Genomic DNA, 10,651 nt, shown 5'->3' with positions numbered 1-10,651 from the left:
ATATTTTAAGTTAAACATGATCATTTCAATTTACTGATACCAAGGAAAAATACCACGCTTTTGGAACTCTCATAGAGGTGTTAGAGGGTAAGGGAATGGCTAGCAATTTGCATATGTTTTCCTTGTGATCCTATCAATGGTTCTATAAAGGCTAAGCTCATTCTTTTATGAATAAAGGAGTTCTGTAATTGAATATATATATATTGCAATGTTTGCAGTTGAGTAAGATTAAAGACTTCTGATGCCACAGTACCTAAGGACCTCTCATCAATTTATCTTTCCATTGTTTCAGGGAAGATATGCAGCCTCACTGTGAAAATGGGTCTGTTTTAGAATTCAGCTCCCCTTTCCCCTACTTCCGGGATTTTCATATTTCTAAGGAGAACTGAAAAACCTGGTGTGAGTAACTGGTATCAGACCTAGGAAGAAGAGGGCTGAATCTTCATAAATTACCGCCTAACTTTGATTTCTGACAACTAGGTTTGGATGAAGACTAATTGCCAAAGAGTCCCTGCAGAGACTGATCAGTAAAGGACTCTTTAAAAGGCTGGCTTTATTTAAGTCTTTTAGGGTAAAGCAGGTGTTGTGAATGAGCTGCTTAAAAAAGTTTTTCACCTCACTGGTTGTCAAAGTTATGCATATTAAAATAGCAATGGGAAGAATTCCCATTTTGGTTCGATGTGTCTTTGTGAGGATGTGGGTTAGATCCCTGGCCTCACTCAGTCGGTTAAGGATTGGGCTTTGGCATAGGTCGTAGATCTGATGTTGCCTTGGTTGTGATATAAGCCTCAGCTGCAGCTCTGATTCGATCTCTGGCCAGGAAACTTTCATGTGCCACAGGTGTGGCCGTAAAAAGAGGAAAAAAAAAAAAAAGCAACGGGGTACTGTTTTCTTTCTAAACATAAGGACAAAGAGGTTTTGCTTGCTGGTCTCAGAGCAACTGAGGGTGAAGTGAACTGCTAACTCAGGTTAGATTGTAGTTTGGTACATTTTCTGGAGGGCAATAGACAAAGCGTTGTTTATAGTAAAGAAAAATCTGAAACAACCAAATAAATAATGAGGGACTATTATATTTTCAGAGACTATTAAACAACATGGGAAATGCTTTTGGTACAATATTGATTTTTTAAAAAGTTCAGATCTAAAAATTGTTTAGCATTAGAATTTTGATGAAGATTCAAAGTAACATTTTAAAATGTTATGTCATATACAGCTACCCATAAACCCGTGCAATGCAGATCTATCTACATCTTTAAATAGATAAATATTTTTTAATCATAGAATTTTAAAAGGATTTATTTATTTGTTTAGCAAAGAATACTCCAAAATATCCAGGATAAATAATATTACATTTGAAGATCTCCAGGGTTGGAAATTCCATAACTATTTGTAGTGGGTTTTAACTCTGATGGTCAAGATTTTCTTAAGTTTAACTGAAATCTCTTTGATTTATTATTATTATTATTATTCTTTTTTTAGGGCTGTACCTGCAGCATATGGAAGTTCCCAGGCTAGGGGTCAAATTGTAGCCACAGCCATAGCAACACCAAATCCACGTCTGCAACCTGCACCACAGCTCATGGCAATGCCTGATCCCTAACCCACTGAGCAGGGCGAGGGATCAAACCTGAGTTCTCACAGATGTAGTCGGGTTCTTTTCCACTGAGCCTCAATGGGAACTCCTCTTTGATTTAATTTAAATCAACATCTATTTGCTCTGGGCTTCACAACTATAAGAACATTTTTTGACATTTTTTTTTTCTTTCTCTTTTATCAGATTAAATATCTTTATTATAATATTTTCCTCATTATTTAGCATTTTACTGTTTTGTGTTCCTTTCTCCCCTGAATCTGCTTCAGTGCTATAAACTCATTGATAGCCTATACCTTAAGAAGGCTTAGGAATCTGTGGTAAAAGGAAATTCATATATTTGTTGTGAACCCCTGTCCTTTCTTACTCCTTCACATTTATTTCCCTCCTTTGCTGGGATGTTGAAGGCTTTAAGGGGCCCTCAGGAGTAGTTGCGGTAATAATAATCTGGTTTCTTTTGAATTTCTTGTTTATCTTGTATAATTTAACTCTCTGAGGGTTCAAGGTATGGATTTATATTTGCTGGAAAGATGCCACGTGGCAACTCTGTGCAATGTGCTTTACGTGTCTCACCTGGAACAATTCTGCAGCACCCCTGCTGAGTAGCAATCATTGTTCCTTTATTAAGAAAAGGACATTGTGACTCACACAGCTTAGAGATAATTTGCCAAACAGCGAGTCTATATCAGGCTGGATTCTATCTCTGTTCTCTCTGCGTTCTTGCTGCTATACAATGTAAGTTTTGTTTTGTTATTTAAAGAATAAAAGCTCAATTGGTTCTTTCTTAGCTTGATCTGTCATATTAATATTAGCATTTTGGGTATATCATTAAAGCTTTCAGTTAGAATTTACTTTTTGTGGACTTGGTTTGCCATGAGTTGAAAACTCTTAAAACAATAAACTATTTATTTTGCCATGTGTCTGTCCTGGTGGCTACATAGAACCTTGAGGTTCCCACAGTTACCTACAGCTGCCCTCCAGGGCAAATAGCAAACTATGGGCCAACTAGAAGGATTTGAAATAAGACTTCTAGATCAGCCTGGTTCTGGATCCACCAGGAAGGTCATGGTGAAGTTCAAGGTCAGGGACATCACAGATACCAGAGCTCAGGTTTCTCCACATTGTTCAGACGGGGGACTTAGTGGTGAGGATGGCAGTGAATGATGGGGTCCCTATCTTTAATAACTGAGGATGATACTAAAGCTGCCCAAAAAATACTTTAAAAATTATTTTATAAAACTTGCTTTTATGAACGAATTAAGCATACAGAAAAGCACAGTAATACAATATTTGTTGGCATTCTAGCATTCTGCTTAAGAAATAGAGCATTACAAGTGCAACTGAAAGACTTTCTGTCTTCACCCCAACCCTATCCCCAACTGCCATCTTTCCCCAGGGGTAGGTAATATGTGTTTGAGATTTATGCATGTTGATAATTATAGCTTTAATTCATTTCCTTTCACTGATGTGTAGTATTCCACTATATAAATATTCCGTAATTTACTTACTTTTGGATTGATGGACACTTAGGAGACCGGGGTAAGTTTGGTGGGGGGAATATGTGATTAGAGATGTTATTATCTAGTTTTATTTTCGTTTTGGGAGACGGATTCAACAGATATTTATTATGTTATTAAAAATAAATAAATACAAGCTGGACGTATGTCATGAACCAAGGATCATGATTAATCCAGTTAAGATACAACTGTATTAATTTGTTAAAGATGCCATGCAAAGTACCATGGACTGAGTGGCTTAAACATCAGAAATTTATTTTCTCACAGCTGTGGAGACTAGAGGTTCAAGACAAAGGCGTTGGCAGGGCTGGTTTCTTCGAAGGCTTCTCTGTTTGGCTTGTAGATGGCTGTCTTCTCCTCCCTGTGCAGCTCCGCCCAGGTCCTTCCCCTTTGTGTGTGTGTGTGTGTGTGTGAGATTCCTAATCTCTATCTCTCTTTTTTTTCCTGTCTTTTCGTCTTTTTAGGGCTGCGCCTGTGGCATATTGAGGTTCCCAGGCTAGGGGTCTAATCCGAGTGGTAGCTGCCGGCCTACACCTGAGCCACATCTGCGACCTCCACCACAGCTCACAGCAATGCCAGATCCTTAACCCACTGAGTAAGGCCAGAGATCGAACTCGCAACGTCATGGTTCCTAGTTGGATTTGTTTGTGCTGTGCCAAGATGGGAACTCCCCTAATCTCTTTTTCTTAAGAGAATACCAGTCATACAGGATTAAGGCCCACACTAATGACCTTATTTTAACTTAACTTCCTCTTTAAAGACCCTTTCTCCAAATACAGTCACATTCTGAGATGCTGGGAGTTAGGACTTTAGCATATGAATTTGGGGTCATGTAATTCAGCTCCTAAGAACCAATATAGACAATGCTTCAAAGACATTCCAGGAAAGTTCTCCTTGTACAAGTAAGTGCAAGTTCCCCTGGGGAATCCACTTAAGTATGGAAGAGCTAGGTCATATAACAGCATACTCCTAAATAAATGATGAGGAGGATATTTACAAGGTGAAAGGCTGAAGAAAGAGCAATAATAGTACTATTATTTTTCAAATGACAATAATTCTGGATTATACAAAATTTACAAAGTTTTTACATCTATTTAAGGTCGCTATCATTATTCTCATTTTACCAGTAAGGAAACTGAGGCTTAAGGAAATGAAATAATTTTTCTATGGGTCCAGAGAAACCCAGCGATAGAGCTGGGATCCTAACCCAGGTCTGTTTGATTCCAAAGCTTGTGTTTGGAGTTCCTGTCATGGCAAAGCAGAAACAAATCCGACTAGGAACCATGAGGTGCAGGTTCAATCCCTGGCCTCGCTCAGTGGGTTAAGGATCCAGCGTTGCTGTGAGCTGTGGTGGAGGTCAAAGACGTGGCTTGGATCTGGCATTGCTGTAGCTCTGGCATAGGCCACCAGCTATAGCTCTGATTAGACCCCTAGCCTGGGAAACTCCATAGGCCGCAAGTGCAGCCCTAAAAAGACAAAAAATCGAAAACAAAAACAAAACGAAAAAAACAAAAAACCAAAGCATGTGCTTTTTATACACTGTAGCGTCACTTGGAGAAAACACACACACACACACACACACACACACACACACACACACACACACGCACGCACTACCTCTATGAAGTGTTGCCCTGCAGCAGTTAGCTACTAGTTCAAAAATCCCTTCATCAGGAGGCACTAGATGTGGCTGGAAAATGAATGACGGCCTATGTGAGGACAGCCCAGGAGAAGAAAGGAGGCACAAATTCCCTGAAAAACAACTCCCAGAAAGGCACATCTGTGTCGATTTATAAAAATAGCAAAGCGTAGACTCCGTATGGCTGTGAAGCCCTTGCCGTAGCAGCAGGGGCACGACATCCTGTGACGCCAAGAAACGGCCGTGGAAGTCGCTGCGAACAATGGCCACAGATGCCAGCCGAAGAGAGATGGCTGCTGGGGGAAGAAGTGTGTGTCACCCGGCAGCTGCGGAACGTTCACAGGAAGGAAGCGCGGGGACCAGCGGGTTGCCTTGAGCACACAGCGACCTCAGCAATGCAGGGCCTGTGAGCCGCCCCTGGCCCCTGCGAACGGTCAGTGCAGGTGGTTTATTATCAATGTCGTTATTCCCTTCACGTGGCCCATTTCCCTCAGAGGCACACAGGACAGAACAGTAGCTTCTTTGAAAAAGGAGATAAGAATTAGATAAACAAGCCCTCCATTAACATCCCACTGGTGGGGTTGTCTGCATTCACCTAATTAACCCAACCTTTAAATAACACTTGTGCCAACAGCCCCTGGACAGCACTAGGGAGGGAAATGTGCTATCCTTTCTGACGTTTCATAACATGGAATGTCAGAATATGCCAGTCTTGTAAGCCAGGAAGAAATTCAGATTTCACTTGAAGCCTAAGCAGAAGTGATCGTGAGTGAATGAAGATCCAGTTCTTAGGCTGAGGGTACTAGTTACACGGATCAAGTGATTTGAAAAGATTTTTACTCTTTCTCTCTCTCACTCCTTCCATCCCTTCAGCCCAAAGGGAATTTCCTCCCTGGCAAAAGTTCTGAAGGATCACAGAACTAGGTGTAGGGGAGATTAGGTCGTGGGAGCTGTCTTTCTGTTGCTGAGCTATTCGTGTGGTACAACCTGCAACGCTCTGCTTAGTGTGGCTTTGAACAATGTGGCTTTTATCAGATGACCCGCCAAGGAGATGGAGGCCTTGTTTCTGTCCAGAACAGGTATGGCCCAGGGAGGAACGAGGAAGAGGCACACCTCCCACACCCGCAGCCGCCTGACCTGACCTGCCGGCGGGAACTCAGAAGGGCAGAAGGGTAGTGTGGACTCCACTTTGATGTGGTTGGCTTTTAGGATGACTGCTGTGTGGTTGTGTGTTTGTGCACTGGGGGCAGGGCCAGGGTAATAAATACCAGGGAGAATGTTGCAATCGGTGCCTATCAGCTGAGCGCTGGACAAACATTTTCACCAGTGGCTATTTCCCCTGGGCGGCTGACAGTTTGTGCAACTTGTATAAGACATTCCTGAAAGAGAGGAACATTTGTTCAACTTATATAACTTCTTTTTCTATCATAAGACTCAAGCAGTCCTTCCGGGCTCATGTCCTGTTGAACAGAGTCCAATTGAAACTTCTTTCCTTTCCACACTCAGAAACCTGACGACCTGTTTCAATACCGCCTGATAGCAAAGCTTACTGTTTGCCTGCGGTCCTTCTCTGGCCCGCCCATACACCTAGATTTCATAATGACATTCCTTCTTCCTCTTGTAATTCTATCTAATTGTTAAAAAAAAAAAAAAAAAAGCAGCAGTAGCAGCAGCCAAATCTTATGATTGAACAATCTCTACAATGTATTCTTAAATTGGGTGTGTGTGTGCGTCAAATGTATATGTTTTTAAAGCATAAGGGACATTATGTGATTCTGGAATTGCAAGGTAGGAGTTTTAACTAGTAGAATTTGGGGGCCACTGTTGCTCAGGAATATGGCGGAGCTACATTCACACACTTCCTGCCCCCAGTCAAGGAGTTTAAATAAAGCATGTGCAACTTCTTGTATTTGGTGTGGCCTTTCGTCCCCCTGCCCATTTCCTTTTTTGATAACAATGCTGATAGATTATGATTTGATTTGTCTTAGAGGTTTTCAATATAAACTGGTTTAAGACATCATACTTGAATAGAAGTTATCTGATAATCATTATTCTACCCCAAGTGCTTTGCAATCCTTCTAATTCTGTGGCCTTATAAGATTTCCAATTCACCAAAGCAAGCTTAGCGGGTAAGGGAGTGACTTAACACGGGCTGTTCTTTTGTTTAGGGGTGTACCATTCACAAGGCACCCTCACATAGGTATTCTCACTTGCCTTGTGCAACAACCCACAAGGAAGCAGCACGAATGTCCAGATCCATCAGACACCCCAAGGGCTTTTGCCCAAGTCACAGTTGGTAAGTGGCAGAGCTAGGCTCTTTCCCCCCAAAGCATTTATTGCTCAGTCCGTGCTAGTGTCCTCCAGCAGTGTGGTCCCTGTGCTTGGGGGCTTCATGCACGAGATGGCAGTTACTACTCACGACTGCTGCTAGAGTTGGCCTTGATCACAAGAGAAGAGGAATCTGAGACTCATGTCACCCAGAGTCTTCTCATCTGGAATCAGGTGACTTGCTGCACCTCTGGCACTCTTTAAACTCTAGCACTCTCAGGAACATCACCCCAGGGGCTCACTAAATGTTCGGATCCCTTTCCCCTTTCCATCGCCTGCCAGGGCTGGGCCTTGCTGTAGGATAATGAAGATGAAAGAAAGTGGACGCATGGGCATCACACATCCATGGAGATTTAGCTGTCCCAGGGGTGCTCAGTGAGGGGCTCTGAACTGTACACATGCGAAGCCTGGTGGACGCCAGTGTAGCCTGGGACAAGAAGTGAGGAAAACAAGAGCCGTCTATGGGCAAAAGAGCAGCTCCTGAAGGAAAGAGGCTGGTGTGAACCCCAGAGAAGTCTAGGCTCTCAGAGCCATATGTCTCCATGCTTCTAACACCCTGATGTTCCCGATATCCTGCCTGGAGAAGCCTGTTCCATAATGCCCAAAGGGAAGGGTCATTCTGCCCTCGACTTGGGGCAATCTTTCAAAAAATTACTATTTTTTTGATACTGTTGCTACTGCTGCACCCTTGGCATTATCTGTGAGCAATGTGGTAGATCTGGCAGACATTGGGGCCAAAGTGCACTGGGAAATGCCAGAGGTGGAAAATTTGAGTCAAAAACTTCAAGAAAATACAATAAAATGTTCCTGAGAGTTAAAATTAATCACTTGAATATGTGTGGCTTATATTCTTAAGTTTAAAGTTAAGTTTCAAGATGTGGGCCCTTATAACACTCATAAAAATTACCACTATTTTTGAAAATTTCTATTTCAAATGATGTTGGGTTTTTAATATTATTGCAGATTAGCTGTCCTTTTGTATAAAAAGAAACCAGTCACATAGAGAAAATACTTGATTTTTATATAAGAGAGTTCACTTTTCAGTCAATGCATCATTAAGATATCAAGCTGGTTCTGCTTATAGAGTAGACATTCAACATTTCTGAATAATAATGCGTTTTAATTCATGATGGTAATTCTGTTGGGTATCACCAATAACTTAAAACTAATCTATACTTTCTAAAAGTGTTGCAAATAGAGGTGCTCAATAAAAGCCTAACTAAGTGTAGCAAGTTTTCAGATACCTATATTTCTGGTTAAAAGAAGGATTTGGAATTCCCTGGTGGCTCAGTGGCTTAAGGATCCGGCATTGTCACTGCTATGGCTTTGGTCACCGCTATAGCAAGGGTTTGATCCCTGGCCTGGGAACTTCTACATGCTGTGGGAATGGCCAAAAAAAAAAAAAAAAAGAAGAAAAGAAACAATCTTCGTACCCAGGATTGATTGGGGAGAGTGAGTTGCAAATTTGGCTTCTATTTGTAAACAGATTGTTAAATGCAGCTCGTTAGAAGGCAGCTAATTCTAGGAGCCTTTCTGTGGCTCACCATTTCCTTTTCTGCTTCCCAACCTCCCCAAACGATTAACAACACATTTTGCCCCAGCCTGTGTTGCCTCCGATGATAAACAGATGGATCTCAGCCACAGCGTGAAGATGGGAAATTTGCTTGGGACAATATGTTTCATATTCCTACCCAGCTGCCTCATGCTTCCGTCTCCATAAATTCTGCTAAAAATGTAGGACTTCTCATTGTGATCTATGAAGGAGTGTTCTTTCCCACCCATCCCCTTCCTCCTGTGCCACTATGAATTATTTCTCCAGTAGTGATTTATGTAGTGCCTTTAAGGAAGAAAGTCTGTGCCAGCAACACAAAGAGAAAGATGCTCCGGATGGAGAAGCATAGGAGCTCCCTGTAAACCAGCAGTGTGGTGCCCCAGAGCGTTAAACCAAAGTTTTCTTTGATTTTTTGACTGTGAAAAGAGAAAAAAAAAAAAAACTTATTTCCTCTCCCACATCCTTCTCCTCACTTCAGACCAAAGTGCATTTAATTACCTCTCAGTGTCCTGTTAAATGTGCTAATAATTATTTTGAAAAAGATCAGCTTAGGCCCAAGAGCAATGGTTACCTGAACAGGTTCTTGTATCACGCACGGCCTGCCTCTCTTTCAAACATGTTGAGCCATTTAACCTATTAATTTGGCTTGACTTCATTTGTCTCTTCTAGGTATGTAATGAAAGTAATATGGTAAAGAAACATTTCTGGGGAATTTTAATATTTGAAAATTATGGCTTGCTATGTTTTTATTTTATTTGCTGTGACAACCAATCAATCAAAATGTTTATTGGGTGCTACACTAGGCAAAGCTAGTGCCATATGCTGTTGTGAAATCTACATCATACCCTAGTGTGGCAGTGATCACTTAGTTATCTAGTAGATTCTTTTTTTCTGAATTGTGTGTACAGACCCACCCCTCCTTCTGCTTTAGAACAATGTTGAATTCACGGTAGGTAATTCTGATTGGAAAGTATCACATAGGATGGAGAAATTATCTTACTTTATAAAGATTAATATGAGAAGCTGAATTTCCAATCAGGATAGTGAATAAACATGGAATTGGCACAAAGGGAAATCATTTCAGATGATAGAAGGCTTCAAATGTGACAAACTAGAAAAGGTGCTACCTGAAGAAGGTTGGGTGGTTGTCTGGCAAGTGGCTTTACAAGACGGGATTTACTTTCATGAATTCATAATGATCTGAACTTGTAGGATCAGAAACTTGACTTTATCACTGTAGTGCAAATGTGTCCTTTCTGTAGAAGCTGACTCTTCTACAAGTTCATAGAGACGAATGTGTAATCATAATGTTAGTTTATTAATTTTGATTAAGAAATAGCACTTTTAGCCATTTTGGAGTCTGTAGAGGCCTGCTGGGAACAGGCTTTCTAACAGGACAAATAAGTCAGGAAGGTTTTGGTCCAAGGCCATTTTTGCTGGCTTTCACTGGGGTCTCCAGACCAGAAGAAGCACATAGCTTTTCTTAAAACTGAAGGTGATTATGCTTGAGATGAAACTGAATTCTATCTAGGCAAAAGATGTGCTTATGTGTACAAAGTAAAGAACAACACAGTAACTCCTGGTGGAAAACCTAACAAAACCAGAGTAATCTGCAGAATGGAAACAGTGCTCATGGAAACAGTGGCATGGTTCCTGCCAAATTCTGAAGCAACCTTTCTGCTAAAGCCACTGGACACAGAATTTGTGTGATGCTGTACCCTTCAAGGATTTAAACTAACTGAAAATACGAGTTCCCATCGTGGAGCAGTGGAAACAAATCTGACTAGGAATCATGAGGTTGCGGTTCGATCCCTGGCCTTACTCAGTGGGTTAAGGATCTGGCGTTGCCGTGAGCTGGGGTGTAGGTCACAGATGCGGGTTGGATCTGGCATTGCTGTGGCTCTGGTATAGGCCGGCAACTGTAGCTCCGATTAGACCCCTAGTCTGGGAACCTCCATATACCATGGGTAGGGCCCTAAAAAGACAAAAAAGATAATAAATAAATAACTGTCAGGAGATCCAGA

At 41.5% G+C, this 10,651-nt stretch overlaps 1 pseudogene; it reads left to right on the top strand.

Moving 5' to 3' along the window:
* The first annotated feature begins 6,483 nt into the window (after positions 1–6,483).
* On the top strand, positions 6,484–10,423 carry LOC125137473 (60S ribosomal protein L35a-like; annotated as a pseudogene).
* The last annotated feature ends 228 nt before the right edge of the window (positions 10,424–10,651 follow it).

This window comes from Phacochoerus africanus, chromosome 10 (assembly GCF_016906955.1).
Source record: "Phacochoerus africanus isolate WHEZ1 chromosome 10, ROS_Pafr_v1, whole genome shotgun sequence".
In the NCBI taxonomy this organism is placed as follows: domain Eukaryota; kingdom Metazoa; phylum Chordata; class Mammalia; order Artiodactyla; family Suidae; genus Phacochoerus; species Phacochoerus africanus.
Note: the sequence above shows the minus strand (reverse complement) of the source record. Positions and strands in the feature narration are given on the sequence as shown.